At 31.3% G+C, this 19,449-nt stretch overlaps 1 protein-coding gene across 2 annotated transcripts in view; it reads right to left on the reverse strand.

Annotated features, from left to right (window-relative positions):
* Positions 1-19,449, reverse strand: part of gol (ring finger protein goliath) — a 59,939-nt gene that overhangs the window by 27,199 nt on the left and 13,291 nt on the right. The window contains exons 1-2 of one of the 2 annotated variants that reach the window (XM_088204021.1): positions 8,863-9,015; positions 2,175-2,423 (exon numbers count right to left, since the gene is read on the reverse strand). The gene's annotated coding sequence lies outside the window, so the exon portion shown is untranslated. Of the gene's footprint in view, positions 1-2,174; positions 2,424-8,862; positions 9,016-19,449 lie in introns of those variants that run through there. The other variant, XM_088204020.1, reaches the window with a different exon arrangement.

Raw genomic sequence — 19,449 nt, forward strand, 5'->3', positions numbered from 1 at the left:
ATTCTTTAGATACTTTAGATCTTAGTATACAACCTTTGAGGTTTTTCTGATTATACATAATAAACAGTTTTCTCACAAATATTAATCGTGTTCCTAATCAACTTCCAAACGATTAAGTCTATGTTGTTCAAAACTTTATAGAGCTCAAGGCGGAATGAAACATATGATAAATTTATGTCCTTCAAATTCAAATACATTTTTTCACCTAATAATTAACTTTAATTATCAAAATATTATTTGTTCCGGTGGTGTATCTGGAGTTGATATAATCTATAAATGCACTTTCGGCAGCAGTTTGGTTGTTGAAGACCTTATCCAGTAAGAAGTTGTCCAAATGTTGAAATAAGCCAGATGTCTGGTCAGTATAATGGACGAGGTTATGTTTTATAGAGCAACTCATTTAATTTTTGAAGGGTCAATCGTTCCATGTATGGTCGCGCATTATCGTGCAAAAGAATTGGACCTTTTTGATTAATCAATGTGGGAACACCATACGCCACAGATCTTTATTTAAATCACTAATTTATTTTATATATATATATAATTAAATTCTGGTAAAATACTATTATCTACCTTAAATATAAATACTAAAACATGCATCTTCAATATTTATTGAATATCCAACCATTCTCTTTGAATCATACTTTTATAAATAGTAAATCTATTTTTATTTAAAACTACTCTCATATCCATATTTTGTATCTTTTGCGACATCGTTTTATCTAATTTATTAAGCATATATAATATTGTTGCACAATAATTGAAGTGGGGCAATATAATACTATTGTAGATTACTTTTTATGTATTTATACTCAACATATTTCTTATCCCAGATAACCTATTTTTCTACTAATTTCTAATTAGGTAATTACAATGTTCCTTTTTCAAATTTCATTTTTATCTACAGTTACTCACAAATATTTTGTATTATTTGTGCATCCAAAGCTTTGTATCAGCGATTTTTCTAGTTTTTGTTTAGTTCGGGTAGCACCCAATTGTAAAGCATGTTTGATTTTCTCTGATCTGTTTTGAGTGGTCCAGAACTATTAACAACTAAAGAAAGACGTCCACGATCTTCTTTATTTTGGAACCATAATTGTACGGTACGTTCTTTACTGTACCTATACCAAAACCATCGTTTAGTTAATAAGCAGCTTCTATTGCTATACCATCTGTTTTGAACTCATAAAAAAATCCTCCTCTTTGCCATTTTTTATCTTAAATTGAATAGTCCATTTAAAGCAGATCTAATAATAAAACCAAATAAATGAATAAAAATAGTTAAAAATTGTGTCGACCGTCTATTACCCTCTACCATCTAAAGGTTACAGCGATGTTTTCCCGAACAACTTAAAAATATATCTTCACGTTGTCCCATCGCACGCTTTTAAGTGCTTCCGAGTAACCCCAGAATGTAAGTCATCCGAAGCAGAGGACAGCGCACTCCCATTTTTCTTAGCCTGATGCTGGATCTCTTTAAATCCTTAGATAGTGCAGCACACTGTAGAGCAAACCTCATAAAAGTCCAGCACTAGAGCGGCCCGTGGAAAAAATCTGAGATTTGCTTCATTTAAGACATTCTCCGGATAAGGCAGCTTTTCGAATTACTTCCACGGAACGAGTTACTTCTTAGATGGCCAATGTCTGTTTTACCTTGTCTTCACAAGGACGACGATAACAAAATGCACTCCGCCAACAGCCTCTAGATGGCGCGTCGCCGAGGGTCTGCGCCCCCGGATAATGTTCTCAATGGCGTGTTTTATTAGTGTTATTTTTTGTTCTATATATATTTATACATATGTATAATGTACATAAAATGTTATGTTACTATTTAAAATAGCTTGAACTGCGTTTGCTTCGGAGAACCTAAGCTTCTCCTCTCAATCCAATATATTTTTTTTTCTGCTAGTTGGATTGATGACGCATCAAAAAATAACCGCATCAAACATCTACTTATCGTTTTAACTCAGACGTTAAAGGACTATACATAAGGAAAATAATCAGTTAAATTTGACTCTATTTAAGGAACAAACGCAGATTTTCTTCTTCTTAAAAATACAATACTTTTGTTTGTATGTATATACGTTTGTGTGCATATTATATATAAAGCCAAATCAAATTTTCATATGCACAGACATAAATCATTTTCTAGATACAACAGATATTTTGCTCACCTCTGTGGAATTGTTGGAATTGGGCGTCCCGTTGTTGTCATATATGGTGATTTTAAGATTGGCAGTGGTGTAGCTGTCACCCAGCATCAGCGCTGCGTCAGGGCTGAATGTATACTCGGGTAGAGGCCCCACTGAGTTGGTGCTGAAGTCGCCGAGAGACATCCTGGCGCCCTCTGCGCTGCCCCATGCGCACACCCACCACCAGCAGATGCTCCACCACCGAGCCATCTATCCGCTCGTCAACACCGCCTAAAAATAAGACAACTTATGAAAAAATATAATCATAGATTGTGCAGAGCTACGTAACACGCGGAAGGGCGATAATGATTATATTAACGTCAAATATTATTCATTTATCGTTTAATGATCCCGAGAACCAGGTCGATTGACCTTTAGATAAGTGTGCTTAATTGATTGAGCAGCCGCTCATTGAAATTTAAAAATAGTATTTAATATCAAAGTGTGCGTTGTTTACGTTCAGCGAGATTGATTTCGTATTTAAAACGTTACATTTAAACTTCAAGCCACTCGAAGAACGCATCAGATTTGCATGCATTAAACTACTATCTATGCAAGAGGGTCGTCGACCAAACTGTTTGTAAACATTCCGAGTTTATGTCAAACCGTTAAATGGAAATATAACACAACATTGAGAGTATAGATTGCCAAGAACCTATATTATTATATACCTATTATCGTAGCATTTCCCGGATAACTAAGATGTTTATATAACATAATTAAATACAACTCCAAGGAGACCGACGCGAAGCTAATTAAGAGCATGGAGTAATTAAATATGCATATATGAAAATCTGAATTCTAACCATTTCTAAGGTAAATTTATGTAAACTAATTTGTAATCGCACTTTGATAACTCTAATTTATGGAGAAATACATAAATAAATCAATTATAAGTCATAGTAATGATATGGTTAAAACTCAAGTGGGACGATTTATACGAAACGGTATGAATATTTATGATTACCAAGCGGATTACTTTTAGGTGCGCCACTTGCTGCATTTGCGGTTATAATGAAAGTAGAGAAGACCTTGAGTGTCTTGATAATTAAAAACATTACGTTATAGTGAACCTAGATAATAATGCCAATGTATACAAAGATAATATCCTATAAGCTATATTATATTTTCATTATTTCTACGATAAATTAAACCGGAAAAGTAAGTATGATTAAAAATAATACGATATTAGTATAATATGTTTTACATGGTTACACGACAGAACGATCACGGACTAAGCGCTCAACGACACAATGTAAACCACAGAATGTTCACGGACAAAGTGTTCACTCACAAAACGATCTTGCGACAGAATGTTCACCCACAAATTTTTTTCTACGTATTTTATTAATTTTTGTTCTATTTTCAACCAAATAAAACTTCTTTGAAATGAAAAGATTTTCAATTTTGACCTTTATTTATATTCATTAAAAACTTTTTTTGAAATTTAACACTCATTAAAAAAAAATTTTAATTTCTTTCAGAATTTTTTACTTCTTTCAAAATTAACAACCGTGACAAGAATCTATTACATAATATTATAGAACACATAACAACATGAAAATGCGTGTATTTGACAGTCTAATCAAGAAAATTAAAAGTATTTAACTTATATTATTTTTCACGTATTAATACTTCAAAACCTTACAGTCATCATGATACGTTAATAAAAATTAAATTAAATAATTAAAAATAAGTATTAGATGATAAATTCAATATACACTGGCCACGCAGATATATAATTATGTTGATTTTCAAAGAAATTTATAATTAGCACGCTATAATTTTTTTTAAATTTAGTATACCCAAAAGAAGAAAAAAATAAAACGCCCACACTAAAAATTCACAGTGGAGAAAATATAAAATTATCATTATGTTTCCTAATTAATATGAATAAATTTTGATTAAACTGGCTTTTCTAATATATATTTATTAATCAATGTGCGAATCTTCGTAGCGAAACGTTTCAACGAATTCTTTGTGAGTAAACATTCTGTCGCGTGAACATTCTATAGTTTGAACATTTTGTCCGTGAACATTCTGTCGTTGACATTTTGTTGTGAAACCAATTTACATAGGCTTGCAAGTTAATTCACATACATAATTTTGCACTGCACTCAAGGAATTCGCGTAGTACTAGTGAAATACTCGTTCACTAGTACCACGCTACCTCCTTTCGTCTATACGACTTATATAGATAAACGCTCTCGTCTCGTAAATATGTTATAATACCTCAGTATTAAAGGCGGAAGGGTTTTTAACGTAGAAGATTATGAAGGCAAACTAGTGTTTATAGAAGTCCTTCAAAATATCTAGCCTAAAATATAATCATGCGATAGTCTATCGTGATCCAATTTTTAAAAAACTAACAAAAAAGAGCATCGCAATGAATGGATAAGCGTTCAATGCCGAGTGAAGGAAATTAAGCAAAGTCAAGATCAAAAAACTGGACAAGTCGCAGGGCCGTGTCAAGGTTTACGGCGATTCGTGCGCGAAAGGGTGAAATTCATTATGGTACACACATACACATACATGAGTTATGTAAGTGGAGCACGCGAATCGAAAGCGAAGGAAAATCGATTTCCCACAAAACAACGGCGACAAGGTTAAAGTTGAACCCGACACGAAGCGCCGTTCGTGTTTGTGTGTATTATTTATATTTTAAGGGCAAATTTCACCACGGTCGCGTCCTTTCTTCGGTCGAAGGGGTTATAAATTGAGTTAAGGTCGATAATGTGTACAAGCCGTGGATTCTATGGAATGTCTTGTAAACCGTTTCAATGCCGTTAATAAATTTGTAAAAAATAGAATTATATTTTTATCGTTACGTTTTGGAAATGGAAGATTAAAAAATACTCTAGCCAGGATTTGTTTGTATCTAAACTAATAATTAGTCTGAGTGACTTGTGCATGTATCATCATTGTTTTATTATTGTTATACAAATTAATAATAATATTTACTTTGTAATAAAAAGATTAAATATATATTTATTTATTTATACTAATCATGGAGCCAAATTTACTGTATTAAGATCCAAAAGCAAGAATATGGTATCAGTGATTTTTGGTTAATATTATAATAATATTTGAAGGTCTGTCATATATTCCATTTATATTTTTTTATATATAAAAATAAAGGTTAATAAGTTATCATGTAAATTAACATATTCTTGCATTACTGTTTTATATTGTTATAAATATATATGGATGTAGAGGTCACATGCGCCGTTGTATACAGATTTACTGATGTACGAAAGGTGCAAAATTACATCTCAAACGTTGCATTTACGTAGTTAATACATACGTGTACCTAATTATGACATATCTAAAGACGCTAAGAGTTTGAGCATTATCAGAAAGCAGTACTGAATATATACTCGCACTGCATTATCACAACGAACTTCGCCCGAATCGCAGATATCTCATAAAATAATTATTTGTTTGTTGTGACACTCAAGTTAATCAATAAACTTAAAGCAGAGAAGCAGGGCCGGTCCTGGATACCTGGCCGTCCGTGTGCAAGTCAACTTTCGCCGCCCTCTTATTTCGTTAAAATATATTTTGGGTAAATACAAAAATACTACTATTTCATGTAGGATAGGGACAAACAAATACATCAATTTTAAAATGTATTTTTTGTATAAAATTCAGTTTATTTATTAAATATTTACATATACAGACAAAAGAAAGTGTAAAAAATAATCATTTATCTTTTTAAATATAGTGGACCCCCCAATAACACGGTAAAATAGGAATGTGCTATTTGGATGCGTGTAGTTGGGGGACTAGAGAATATTCATAATTTTTTTTTCAATACATACATACGAATCAGGCGCGTGTGGTCAGATATCCTCCCTTTGGCTAGCTCATCGTGTTATTGGGGGGTCTACTGTACTATAAAATTAGTCAAAAAATAATAATATAGCTACATATATTTTTAAAAAAAACTCTTCTGGCTTTTAGAGATGCAAATCTATCACTTAGCTATAAGCTTTCTCATAAATTATGTTCAATGGATATTGGTGCTAGACTACTTAGGTTTTTCTAAGATATAAGATCGGAGATAAGTTTTAATTAATTTGAGTTTTGAAAAACTTATTTCGCCAGTGGCAACGGAAACTGTCAGTATCAAAAATATTCTAAGGTCAATGGTAACATTTGGGAAGCATGCTATTAAATCTACCTCTACGATATTTTGTAATATTTGTAAAGCATTGTTCTATGACAGGCATGGCGAACCTAGGGCACGCGTGCCCGAGGTGGCACGTTTGAGAATTTGGATTGCACGCGAACGATTTCCAAGTTCGAAATTATTTTTTAATTTTTAAATTTAAAAAAATAAAATCTTGATTAAATAATCCGTGAATTATTTATTTATTTAATTTTATTAATTATCAAATGTTTTCTAATATAAACGACAATCGTTATAAAAAAATAATTAATTATTTATTTATCTTGGTAATTTTTATACTCCTTGGGCACGCCACACAATCGAGGAATAATATTCGAGGATTTTTGGCACGCGAACCCAAAAAGGTTCGCCATGCCTGTTCTATGACGAGGAATCTGCAAAAATTTTCCGGTGAGACAGTATTTCATTAAATAACTGGATAACATCTAGATCTCTTTTTCACATCCATTTCTTTAAAATTATACAAGAAACTAAATAGAGATTCACTTTCATTTGCTAATTCAAACCATTGATTGAGGAATTACTAGTGTAATCAAAAATCCTAAAATAAAAATGTATCTTAAATTGCTGCTTCGGATATGCAATTGAATTTGATTTAGTTTCGTAAATAAAAGTGACGTGGTTTTTTAATTTGGCGAATTATAGGAAATTCTCTGCAGCGGCATCACTAGTGAATAGAGTAGACCCCCCAATAACACGGTAAATTGGAGATGTCTCACCACTCGCGCTGATTCGTAAGTATTTTATAGTCCCCCAACTACACGCACCCAAATAGCACGTCCCTAATTTGCCGTGTTATTGGGAGATCTACTGTATATTGAAACATACATCATTTATATTTTGCATTATATAAATTAAGTGATTTTTAATGCATTAGCGCACTCGGCTAATATTTGGGGTTTGAAGCATTTTTTTAACGATATCTACCATTGAAGCTAAATCGTGCCAAATAATTATAGAACATATATATTTTAAAGAAGATAACTTTTGCTCTAATGAGTCATATTTTTTGTTTTTATATCGTTGATTAATTCTGTTAAACTGCTAATTATGTTTTTTAGATTAAGACGTAAGGGTCTTATAGCTTTAATTCTGCTTTCCGATTTTATATCGCTAAGATTTTTAAGAGTTAAATTTGAAATTTGTTTCATCAAAACATCCCATCGATGTGTGGAAACAAAAAAAACATATAACTCTTGAATAGTTGTAATTTAGGATACTAACTTATTTTCGTCTTTAAATATTGCATCAAAAATTACACGAAAAGAGAAATTTTAAAGAGCGATTATACGAAACAATACAATAAAATTTGTGTGGCGAATAAGGCGTCAATTTCTAAGAAACGGAAATATGATGATTAAGCTATCTTCAAAAGCATGAGGTTTTGGTACTAATTGCATCCAAGATAATATAAATTTAGTTAAAAAAATATCGATTAGGGAAACTTGAGAGTAACTTTACGACAATTCTATTTTTGTTTCAAATTATAATCAATCACTGAATAAGATTGAATTGTTTATTTCCCAAGTATTTTTTTCACATTGGTGTCGTGTATTGGAAATTGAGATTTTAATTCTTAGAAAAGTCGCTAAGACTTGAAAGCTTCACGCACATAGAAGCCGTTAAAGCTAGTTATATTTTAAATAATTTATAATATTTTATATATACTGAATTTTTTACAACAGAGATCCCAAAATAAATTAAATTGTTAGAAATATAATAAAAGATCTATAATGTTTTTAATAAAATTTCATTCACAATAGTTTTGTGTTAAGAAAAGATGCTGCGCATAATATCATATGTTTACGTTTACTAATTTTACTTTCTACGCAGAAATAATTGCATATAAGTATAATATTTTTTTTCTTTATGTATAACAAATGTTAAACCATGACTTATAATTTTTTTAAATAATTACGAATAATAACAAGAACATACATTTTTAATAAACTTTTTTTTTTAATTTAAATATAATAAAATTCTTGCTGCAAGAAAATAATATATAAATTCAATAAATATTTTAATATTCTCATGACTAATAATTTGCCGCTATGTCTTAGTAAAATTACCTGTATTATAAAGCGATGTGTTGCTATAAGTACACGCAGCTGTTGGCCTTTGATGTTTTGGATGGCAATTCTTTTAGCGAAAAGGTTAATATTTATTACGGTAGAGGGGATTTTCAATAATAAAGTAAAAATATATCCATTGTCCGCAACAGTTTTCTATCAAAAAAATCAATTTATTACATAAATAGAAGGATGATAAGGTCGACCGATAGAATGCCCTTAGTCCCAATGCCGCTGGTATTGAACGATACGGGGGTTGATGGCATTGGTGACTCTGAATTAAATTTCGCCCTTGCCAGGAAGTGAAGTGTCAAGGCGAATCAAACATTTCAACGTCGTTGTTTCTATCGCTCTCATAGCTTTTTATATATATATATATTTATACATTACAACTGAATGGATGATTCACCGTTTTTAGTAATTCCGGCGGCGAATTTGCACACAATGAGCGAATTTCGAATACAATCTCGACCGAAGAGGTCCTTAAACAAAAACGGAGTGCGAAAACTGAACTCCGTATTCGGTTTGTGCGGTGCGATTCGAATGAACAACGAGTGAAACTGTCTGAACGAAAAAAGAAACACGTATGAAGACAATAACATCTAGTGACAAACAAAGAAGCTAATTATTACCGGTGCGTTATTGGATTACCGGCGATAAAGGTTAACGATACGGAAAGTCAAGCACCTCGCGGAAAATTCACACACGCGCACGAGAGCTAAATACGCATTTAGAAGAAAAATATGCGTGTCTGACTGAACATTAGTAACTTAGCTATACACTACATTTATTTAAATATATATCCATTATTACATTACAACATTATGTTTTTTACTAGCAGCGTACCTACTAACTAACTTAGCTAATTACTTATTCACTACCCAATAAATATTGTAACCGAACTGAAAATATATGCATACATTTATCTGATTTAATATACATCCAATTTATTTTTACAAACACAACAGTATTTCGATCAACTATGAACTCAGTCTGTGTTTACGTTATTTTAATGGAACAGGTATAGCTGTATGTGAATGATTTACAGCTATAAATTTAAGTATGTACTTATATACATAATTGTCTAATATATAAATAATAGATAATAATGAAGTATGAAAATCAGATACACCTATTTTAATTGAGCATTGGATCAGTACTTTCGGCTTATGCCAATATTAATCAAACGTGATTGGTATAAGTTCATTGTTCGGGCAGCTTGATATTTTGTAGCGCCTTATCTAAACATATGATCATATCATATCTATCAAGGAAGTAATGTGAAAAATCGACTCAGATTTAGGCACTATTAAAAAATATTGAAAAGTAAAACAATGTAGTGATTTGCATGTAACCCTATTTTTCTCTTCATTGTTATGCCTGCATTACACTCTCTGGAAGTTGTCCGAAGTCGGCCGAGACCTACGACTTCGAATAAGCGACCACACTGTCGCAAATTTCATATGCCGTCCGAACGGCGGTCGTGAATGACGTCTGGACGGCGGCTTCTGTCTACAACCGGCATATTTGCGCGCGATCGAAAAATGTGCCAAATAATCGCAATTTTTAAATTGTCATAAAATTAAAATTACGTTAATGATAACTATAAAAGTTTGTGTGGGCACTCACCAATACAATATCAGTGAAAACTTTTCGGTCGTAAATATTCAATTTACGCAAAATCTATGTCGGCTTTTGCAAAATGCCATATGGCATAAAAATGATACTTCAGAATACGAACACCACATCTGTGACTATCCCAGAATTTGTCACCCTCGATTCTAAATAAGAATTCGTTATGGTGTGACATTTATATAAACCGATCTAGGAAAATACATCACTTTTTAACAAAATCAAGTACCATTAATTATTTAATTTTATACGAAAAAAAATATAATAACGATATCTGTCAGAAGAATATACTATCAAAAATATAATTAATCCTTTTCGGTGCCCTAAAATATTCAAAAATGTCAGTAAGAGTCTGTTGAAGTCCCCGATAAGCATGTGGTATTATAACTTGACCACGTGACCGCGATGCAGCGCTCGACGTGCGTATAACCATAGGACGCCTACGCGCATATTGAAATTGAACTAAGCTATTCGTTCTATCTCAGTTTGCGAAAAACCATATCATTATCTCTCTCACACTCGTCACTTAACACGCGAGAGAGCGAAAGGGGAAGTATCTCACCGCTCGCGCTCGAAAGAGTAGCTCCGACTTCGGTTTCTTTGACTTCGGTCCGTTTGCCGACAATGTTCGGAAGCGCTCGAAGCTGGCCAAGTCGACTGAATTACCCCCATTTTACCTCCCATTCTCGGTAACCTCGGACAACTTCCGAGAGATTTTAGATCGGACAGAACCGAAGTAACCCACTATATTCTCCGTCCTTGGCCAACCTTGGCCAACTTCCAGAGAGTGTAGTTCAGGCATTATAAGATTGTACTAGTTTAAGCCAAGGTATGTGTTAAACACTAGTATCCTATCGTATCGCTACTAGTAGTATAAATTAATGGAAAACTTTCTATGCTTATTTACGTTGGAAAATATTATATTATCCAAAATATCATTGAACTGCTATTGCATTCTTGTATTTTATAAAAACATACTATTGATATAAAAACCTTGAGTCATTTTAAAAGCAAATAGTATGTTGTGACTAACAATATAAAATTAACTTATTTTATATATATGACATGCATATGAATACTGAAATAGTTGGTAAATCATTTTATTCGAAGATAACCTTGTTTTTATAAGCGTGTATGATTTTTTAGTGTTTATCAATAATATGTTTTTATTTATTTAATTAGAGAACAAAACAGTTAATAATACTTTTAGCCTTTGGATTTCTTAATAACAATTTTAAATTATATCCCTTTATAAAGAAATATTTTAGAAATTCTCATTCCAGTGCAAATCGTTATTGAAGGATCAAATCGCAAAAATGTTACAATATGGCCTATTTGAGTAGTTAGTATGAACTTTTTCAGAAAAAGTTACATAATAATACATTTAATGAGTTTGAAAAAATACCTAAAAATTAAGTGTCATAACTTACAAAAATGATTTTTATTGCACAAAGAATCATGAATTTTCTTATCAAATGAAAATTTTCATCAGACAGTGATTCATTATTTATTAATAAAATCCTAATGAGTAAGATACGATTGCATAGGAGTTACATAATTCAGAGTGTTTCTTATGTACTTTTCCTCTCTAATCACTAATATTCTATATCCATCTCCTTAGACGGAGGCTGTCACTCGCAGACAGACAGCCCAAGTAGGAGGTAGTGTACTGAATCAAAAGCCTGATTAAGTAAGGATCGTAGTTTCTAATGTAATTAAAATTACACTCATTTTAAATGTGGTGCTTGATAATAAAAAAACAGTGCCTATTTACACTGTAGATCTTTACACAACATGAATTGGGAACGTCAAAAACAAAAACAATAATACAAAAAATACATATTTTCTAACAAGGACGAAAGTGAAAATTATATTATATCATAAAAAACTCACATGAGTTACAATCCTCATCAATAAGGGGACTAGATGTAAAATATACAGACTAAAAAGCGATCCAAAATAAGTGTTATCGACAATTTGGGTCATGTTTCGTAAAGTATTGATTTTTAGATCTTAAACCCTCCGCTACTCGAGTGGCGTCTGTAAGACTGAAAGACGTAATAAACTAAATGTAAAAAAGCATATAACGGAGGTTTAAGGACAAGATTTTTTATAAGTTGAATACAAACAATTAAGCTGTGTGGCTAGAACAACAATTATTATAGCTCATCTGTGAGATAAAGAAAATCTAGGTAAACCTAATCTATAATAATCGATCGGAATTATAATTACATATTAATCACTCATTCCGATCTCTCAGACACGATATAAATTTAAAACAGGAGATAAAATAATGTATAACATAGCTTTTTATAATACCCTTAAAAAATCTCAATAATATATTTTTAATATTATAAAGATTTATTATTTAGATTATAGAACGGTCATAATCATACATAAAAATATTATGTTAGAGAAATATTATATTGACCTACTAATCTCTACTACAATAAGACCAAAGTAAGCATAGACATGAATGAAGCACAACTTGCTTCAAACTTTAGTATCATGGTCTATAGATATACAGAGATATATTTAGTATATCCTGGTCCGTAGATATACAAAGATATTCAAAGTGAATAATTATTTTACTTATTAATATATAAAGATTACGAATATCAGGGCTTCCCGGGATTTACCAAAGCTTTGATTCCCGGGATTCCAAAACATGCCTCATCAGATTCCTTAACAATTACTCATTAGCAAAGGCTTTGAGTCAAATCTAAAAAATTCACAATGATAAACAATTCTGTGATGCTGTACTATCAGTTGATAACAGTGACGAAAGCTGTAATGTTATTCATCGCGCAATCTTGACAAATATTTAATTAAACGACTCATTTATTTTGTACTCGTTAAAAAAATATCTAATCTCACGGTGAATAATATATTATAATAGAAGTATGCCGTGAAAGCGCGATCCAAATGTAGGCTTGTCGAAAAAAATATTTTTAAGCTACGTGTAAAATAATGGTTTTAGGATTCGCAACGTTGTGTAACAACACGTCGACCGTTGGACAATTGGCCATAGATTGCCAGTTAATGTAACGTAATTGTAGGAGCATGTGTGCTGCTTGCTGCTGTGAAACAAAAAAAAATACAAAAGTGACATTTGAACCGTGAGTCATACGCACGACATTAAACTAAAATTCACATTTGGCAGTGCACGTAGTGGACTAGACTTAACAATGGTATTTATCATAATCATTATTAAATGATTTTTGATCGAGCTAAAAAGATTATTACGTCTTCTAGTGCGTGCTGATGTAAATCAGTCCATATTAACCAGATAAACAATTAAATTCGATCATAGCGACAAATAGTCCTAATCCAAGGTGCAGTTAGATATAATTGAATAAAAATATTGAATCACAAGCTGTCAGTGTGACTTGTCCGTGAATTTGACCTACAGCCTTCTATAATATTATCATTTCACGTGACTCCTATTATCGACTGAAGCCCGTGAAACTTCAGCGGCGGTTTGCTATTCACGAAATTCAAACACCAAGTTTTTAGCGGAAAAAAAACGAGCATGTCAACACTATTTAAGTGTTTACAGTTTATGTGATATTTGTCCTTTATCAATTCACTAATATTACGTAAGAACATTTAATATCACAAACACTGCAACTGTTAAAGATATCCACACAGTGATATTAATAATTTATTAAATATATCAGGATTTCAACAATAGAATCCGCGCGTCAAGGTCGATTTAGAAAAAAAATGTTCATGATGACTTCATCGTATTCTTGCAATTTTTAATTGACTTAAGTCTGCAAACATGATCATACTTATTGTAAAGATAAAGATTATATTGTAAACACCACGGCATTTCTTTAACCCTTCGCTTGCCTAAATCATATTTACGTACTTTGGCAAGAATTGCCGGATACGATTTCATAATAAGGACAAAATCAGATACATTATTATTTAGCTGAAGGATATTTGCTTCAGAGGTAAAGAACCATTATTTTTTATTTAAGATATTTAGATAGTAATCTAAAAAGGTTAATAAAATTTAATATTATTATTCAAAATATTACAAATTGTATATTACTATTATATACAGCCTTGGCAATAATGGGGCACCTCTTAAAATGGCGTGCTACTCTTTACAAGTGCAGTCAGGCCGAAATATTTCAGCAGGTAGTTTTATTGCACACGAATATAAAATTCATACCGGTATACAAAAAAAATATGAATGAGAAAGTTGTAAAAACTGAGTCTCTCTGGACCATTGAGTGTTTGTGACCAAGTGTGAAATCCTTTATATTGGATTTTGAACGAATAGGAGAGATGAGACCAATTTAGAATCAGTAGCGTAAGTGCTTAGCTCCGCCTCCGGCATATCCCTTGATGTAAGCGTGATGTTTGTGAGCGAAAATCCAATAATTACAAAGGTATCATGAGTATCATTTCTATGCGTTTGTCACTGTTTATATTACTTTTGTTAACCCAATTCCTAGATGGCCATTGTTGAAAAATTCACATTACCAATTATACATCAAACTCGTGTTTTGTAAATTAAGTTAATGACAGTCATTGAATTGTGTAAAATAAAACAAACATTAAATTTAAGTGATAAAAATGTCAATGTTCAAATACATATGTTTTTGCCGTTCTATTTTTATTCTCTAGTGAAGCTTATCTTATTATTTTAATATTAGTTGTTATTGCATAAATAAAATATGTTTAAATCGCGGGCAATCTAGGAAGTTCCTTGGAACTTTGAGAGAAATATTTTTTTATTATGTTATTTATACGATAATGGTAATATACATTTTAGCGGATCCTTGAAAAATACACACACAAACAATGCCTTATGTACGCACAACAAAAACACACAACGTGCCCGAATAATTTGATATTTATTTATAAAAGAGCTTCGACATAAAGATCGCATCTTTTTCCAAACGACCAAGACCCTGCTGATACGCTAGGGTCGTAAGATTAATTATTAAAAATACACATAAAAACTGACCTTCGTGCGAAATTGCGTTTTTTTCCCCACTATAGATAAATGACCCGAGATATGTGAAAAATCGCCAATTGGCGAATGGTACTAATCGCACGCGATCTCGCCGTTCTTTATCCACGTTTTCGTGAAATTAAATGTCTACATAAGCAGCACCACCGGACCAGACTAAAGGCGTGACCTTAAAAATGCAGAATATACTAATAATGATCGAATATTTATTTCCACGTATCGACCGAACCGCTTGAGGTCACACGATGAGGTGAAGTGGAAACAAAAAGGTCGAACACACGTTCTCTAAACTAAAATTTAAAAAAACACACGTATCTCTCACGTGTGCTCAATAGAGGTGACCGGTTAATATACACTGTAGTCTAATGGGTTTTGGTGTACTAAGGTTTCGTATTATAACTGGATTACGGAAGGTGATGCGACACGCAAAGGAACGTGACGTCTAATCCGCGTTTTCTCAATAGGGGTAGTGTTGCTTTACGTTCCCACGAGAATAGTAATTATTGGCACGCGAACGCACTTTTCGATACGTGAATAATGAAGTGGCGATAAGTGGTGAAGAAAATAAAACCATTAGCCTCTCTGTGCGAGGTCACGTTAACGTTCATTCGGAGATTCGGCTTGCTTTTAATTGTTACTTCGATATAAAAAATAAGCGAATTGAGGCTTAATGTTTTATTTTTATGACAATGAAAAGTAATCGATTTCAAATAGTGTTTTTACGCCAGTGATACCCAAGTAGTAAATAAAAGCTTTATCAAAAAATATATAAAAGTACACGACTTTGATTAGAAAACGCTGCTTTCCAAAATTCATTTATCTCGCCTAATAAAGACGATGAACTTCGTGATCTGGCTGTTGATCAAGAGTTAAAAATATTTTCATATGCAACTTGACTTGGCTCTTTTTTAAATAAAGATAAAAATATTTTTTCGGAACAATAAGAAATTAACACTGGCCTCAGCTTATCTTTGTAAGAATGTCTCCACCACAAATTAATTAAAAATAAATATTGTATACATTTGGTAGATAATACAGTACAGCCTTCTAGATGTTTTTTGTTACAGAAAAAAACATTTAATTCATACCTAAAAATGTGTATTAAATAAAATCATAAAACGCAAATATGTAACATAATTTTAGATCAATGGTCGCTAATTGCGCATGGTAGCCTGTTATTTTGATTAGAAGAAGAAATTGGTATTTAGAAGTCAAGGTTAAGAATATTTTTTGCCTCGCTTGAGATGAATATATAATACTTTGATATTGGCTTTCAAAATCCCATATTCTCAACTATACTATACAGTATAATGTTACAACTTTGCTTTTATTCAATAGAACATAAAAATAACAATAAAAAAATGCGTAAGTTACTTGAAATAATACGCAAACTATAAGACATTAATTATTAAAAATATTTATAAATAGTTGCGGAAATCACAATAAGAGACAAAAGTCGATCTTTGAGTAATAAATTTGGTTCATTATCTAACTAAAAATTGGCTGGATAATCACTTACACAACGAACGACTCATAGACATACACTGTCGTGAGTTATTTAACCACGTAGCGAAAAAATATTATTACTTGAAGAAATTTTTTTAAGCAATAAATATTATTACTTAAATAAAATGAAAATCTATTTAATCAAAAAAATGTTTTAAACAAAAAATTATTATTAATTAAAGAAAATGAAAATCTATTTAATCAAAAATTCTCAAAACATGCGATTTTGCTTTATAAAAATGTAACAGCGCATTTGACTATTCAGAAAGAAGTTCTAGGATTTACTTTAACCCTTTAGTTTCCAAGCCTTTTAGGATTACCATCTAAATATTAATATATATAATAATAAAAATAATAATAATAAACATATATATATTATTAACCCCTGAAGAAAATATCCTACAGCACGTTAAAAATGTATTCGGCAATTCACACTAAAGAGGCAAAAGCTGATTAATCAGATTTCGACAAACAAAGGGTTAAAAGGTAATATTTTTAAAGTGATTGATCGCAAAGCAAAAATTTCTTGGTTTTTCATTGATAAAATTTAATATGAAATTTGTGAATCTAAATTAAAGTTATTTTAACCAGAGGAAAGGGTGACATTCGCTTGCCTCTGAATTTTTTTAAATTTGTTGGTATTTGCTCTTTTAAAGTTTGATATTAATAGATTTATCTATTAAATTATATTTAACAGAAAGATTGACCCTACTAATGAAATTCCCTGTAAGTTGTAATTCACCTTTAATTTATCTATTTATATATACACATGTAAGGAAGTTAGTCAGAAAATTACCCAAATTGGCCTAGAAATTTATTCTTCATTTTTAAAATATATTATATAACATATTTTTTCAAGTATATTAAGTATGTATGACCTAAATTACCTACGGTATTAAATTATTATGAGTAAACACTTATATGTTAAGGAATTGGTTTTGTTTCGGTTATAGATAACGGTTTTATAAAAACAAAATAAATCATATTTTCCACTTTTTTTAGAAGCTGTCATTTTTTTGAATTTTCTATTTTTGCTCCAGATTTGGATCAAAATTTTTATTCATACAGTAGCAATGTGAAAAATTGTGAAAAAATATGTTTCATTTCTGTCCAATGTGAGAATAAAAAAAACACATTTATTTCATATGTTTTAAAAGGGTTAGTAAGTGAATATTAATAATAATAAAAAGAGAACTAATTATTAAATATACAGTAGACACCCCAATAACACGGTCAATTGGAGACGTGCTATTTGGGTGCGTGTAGTTGGGAGATTAGAAAATTAAATTTTCATACATTTTTTTTTAATATGAGATAACCTCCATTTGGCTCGCTCAGACATAAAGTAACGGCCACCCAAATAGCACGTCCCCATTTTACCATGTTATTGGGGAGTCTAGTGTACTATGATAGATTTTACACGGCATCTCTTATTTATATTCATACAAAGAAATATGGTGTTCAATAATATTCTTAATCTATATTTTATATATTTATATTCGCAATAACCGATTGAAGAAGTGTTGATGTCAATTTAACTAATAAATTGCCGCGTAGGATTTTTTTATCACATACATATTATCTGAAAGACCTGAGTTTAAATCTCATATGCACTTTATTGTCCGGGAGATTTTAATTAGTGATCATTGTATAAATATAATTTCTATCGAGATATACAAATAAGATTTTCCTAATCTCACGAATGAATATTATAATGAATAATAAACACAAAATCTAGCTAGGTAATGCATAGTGATTTATATTAATTGTAAGCTGTAATAATAGTTTATAATTAATAAAATATATTACACTAATTTATACTGATTTCAGTCTTGTGTCTTACTACTTATTTGTGGTTGTTGATTGTGTATTCCATGACACCTACCATGTTATTACAGAAGAATTATATTAATTAAATAAATATCTATAATCGTATTTGTAAGAAAATATTTTTAAACTGATTTTTATATTCTAAATAAACTATAACCTAATTTATATATAACATAACCCACTGATATACAATATGCTATCGTTTTTTGGGCAATGAGCAACTAATTAAATGTTTAAAAAATCATATTAATTAAAAAATGCAGGTAGCTGCGCAATGAGAAATTTGATTTTCGGTAATGTCGAATTTGAGTAGTGAGTTAATTTGACGTATTTTTTCATAATTAATTGTGTTATTTATTTATTGCTATTTTAAATTGCATTTATAGTAAATTATAGAAGAAAAAGCTTTGATAATGGGTTAATATATTTTACATATATTTTTTATATATCATTTGGCTTTTGTGGAAAATGTAAATACAATAAATAACTATCTGGGGTACCTCAAAACAGAGAAAGAAAGACCACCGTACATGTACGGCGATACCGATTAAAGAGTTAATACATGTTATGCAATATATAAAAGCGTTTTAATCCCTCTGTATATCTCTATAATCATATCTACATTGCAACCCTTTTGCAAACATATACAGTATAGGCGTCATATCTCGCAGCGATATCAAGCCTTTCCCCGCTCTTGGCGCAACATTATTCGAAAAAGATAGCGTTTTACTATCTAGGTCGATTATAAATTAACCCACACACACACACAGTATCATTATATTATCGCATAATGCATCGCGCATAACGTTTTTAGCGACTTATCGTCGAAAGCGAAAGCACTACGAACAGATACAGCATCTTTATCTCGTCACGTACACTTTTACGCCTATTGATCACGTACAAAGCACATTTGACCGATTGACCACCGACCGGTCTGTTTATCGTCTCAGTCTGTTGATACTGACGTCGTTGAAGTTTGGACTTACCTAAAATTAGCGAGCAGCCTCTATGGAAATTCCTGACATTCTCTAGCTGGGA

The sequence above is a fragment of the Plectrocnemia conspersa genome, unplaced genomic scaffold (assembly GCF_051122295.1).
Source record: "Plectrocnemia conspersa isolate PC_06_02 unplaced genomic scaffold, ASM5112229v1 ptg000014l, whole genome shotgun sequence".
NCBI classification, from domain to species: Eukaryota; Metazoa; Arthropoda; class Insecta; order Trichoptera; family Polycentropodidae; genus Plectrocnemia; species Plectrocnemia conspersa.